The sequence below is a fragment of the Trachymyrmex septentrionalis genome, unplaced genomic scaffold (assembly GCF_001594115.1).
Source record: "Trachymyrmex septentrionalis isolate Tsep2-gDNA-1 unplaced genomic scaffold, Tsep1.0 scaffold168, whole genome shotgun sequence".
Lineage (NCBI taxonomy): Eukaryota > Metazoa > Arthropoda > Insecta > Hymenoptera > Formicidae > Trachymyrmex > Trachymyrmex septentrionalis.
In genome coordinates this window covers 360,042-362,064 of record NW_017304842.1, presented here as the reverse complement: position 1 = coordinate 362,064, position 2,023 = coordinate 360,042, and the positions used below count along the sequence as shown (strand labels likewise).

At 33.0% G+C, this 2,023-nt stretch overlaps 1 protein-coding gene across 3 annotated transcripts in view; it reads left to right on the top strand.

Annotated features, from left to right (window-relative positions):
- The first annotated feature begins 1,702 nt into the window (after window positions 1-1,702).
- The window catches only part of LOC108746358 (ATP-binding cassette sub-family G member 1), a 36,821-nt gene continuing 36,500 nt past the window's right edge, over window positions 1,703-2,023 (top strand). Inside the window, exon 1 of one of the 3 annotated variants that reach the window (XM_018483076.1) lies at window positions 1,703-1,856. The gene's annotated coding sequence lies outside the window, so the exon portion shown is untranslated. Of the gene's footprint in view, window positions 1,863-1,896; window positions 2,015-2,023 lie in introns of those variants that run through there. The other 2 variants (XM_018483075.1, XM_018483077.1) reach the window with 2 other exon arrangements.

The window sequence follows — 2,023 nt, the reverse complement described above, 5'->3', positions numbered from 1 at the left end:
GAGGAAGAGAGAGAGAGAGAGAGAGAGAGAGAGAGAGAGAGAGAGAGAGAGAGAGAGAGAGTGAGTGAGACCGACATGAGTGAGTGAGAGACATAAAATGTAAATGAGTATGAATGTGAGTATGAATTTGTAGATTAGTAAGCAAGTAAGAAAGAAATGTAGATGTATTTTTAAGATGTATTGTATATAAGGGAAGTCCGTGTAATCACGTTGGTGAGCACGTAATAAACTACTACTACTACTACTACTACTATATTTCATTTCTTACAAATTTAATATCATTAAAGAAATTATCCTTTATGTCGAAGGCAGAGTTGACATATATTTTATTCAATTTATAATAAATTAATGACTTATCACAAATTCGTAAATTTTAATATATTGTTATGAGGTGATTATTAAATTCCACAAAACTTACAGGGTGTCTGGTAAGTTTTAACAAAGCGCTCGTATATAGATAGAGCGGACTAAATTGAATCGAAAAATCCTCTATCATTTTGCAATTTTCGTAACTTTTTTTTCAGTTATTTAAGCAGAATGTCTAAAATTGTATAAAACAACTTTAAGATATCGGCTTTTAAGAGCTTTTTAAGAAACACTTTAAGATATTTTATAAAGAGAGAACTCTAAAAGAAATCTTAAAGTTAAATCTTACGTCGATTTTATCCGTTATTATTCGACAATCTTTAGAAATTAATATCTTGTTGACTATTGCGAAAATTGCAAAATGGTAGAGGACTTTTCGACTCAGTTTAGTCCACCCCCCGGTAAAAAATTTTTTATGAATGAATATGTATATAAACACGCATAAATATTCATAAACATGTATAATTATATATGAAATATGTCCACCAATATGTAAACTTGTTTTTTTCTAAAACAAACAATGCGAAAATTATCTCTTTAATTATCTTTTATATTTTTATATTTCTATTACACTAAAAAGTAATTTCACAAAAGAAAGAAGGATGTATGAACATGTATGGACATATTTCATATATAATTATACATGTTTATGAATAATTATGCGTGCTTATGTATGTTTATACATATTTATACATATTCATGCATGAAAAATTTTTTTACCGGACACTATTTAGACACATGAACGCTTTGTCAAAACTTATCGGACACCCTATATATATATTACAATTATTAATATTTAATACAATAATACAATAAAATTATAACAAGATAAACGCGATGTCTATGACAGAAATAATTCTATCGTAGAAATATTGTTGCTGTATCAGTATTAGACAATTGCGCGGAAATTGCACCAATACTATATTAAAAAAAAAAACCGTCGACGGGAGTAATTTACTGCGTAATACAAAGGTTTGCTGCGAACGTAACAGAAAATCACACTGAAGTCTACTCTATAATCGGGAAAACGCTAGATTAATTAAGCTGACTTGGATGAACTTTTGAAGTTCAAGCGATAGAATTGTTAATCTTTTATTGTTTGATATGAAAGATGAATTAAAGATTCAGCAGACATGCTTTATGAAATTTAGAATTTTACTACGAGTCTTGCCGCTTCGGTTCAAGTTAAATTAGATTAAATTAATACTCGAGCAAAATCATTCTTTAATTTATTATGTAGAACTTAATCGGCGTCAGTGAGGTATAGTGGAATCGCTGTAATGCCCAGAGCGAGCCACGATGCATGAACATCCGTCCACGGCTCACAGCTCGGCAGTGCAAAAGCGAAACGCCAGTTGTGCATAGACAGTCGTCGACGAGCTTTCGGCTATCATGGTCACGTTGCCCTCAGCTGCTGGTAGTACAAACATAACCACCACTTGGCCGGTGCATTGCGGTCATAAAAGCCGCTTGCTTCAACGGCCGTGCTCGTACCAGTACGTAAATTAACATAAATGCTATTTTTGTTCCGGCCGTGCGTATAAATCGCGTCGTATCGATCGTCCGCCGGGTTGCACGTCACTCTTGGAACAGTTCTTGTGTGTGCTCTGAAAAAGATAGTGTGTCGATCGATGCTTTTTGAAACAAGGTCAGCTTT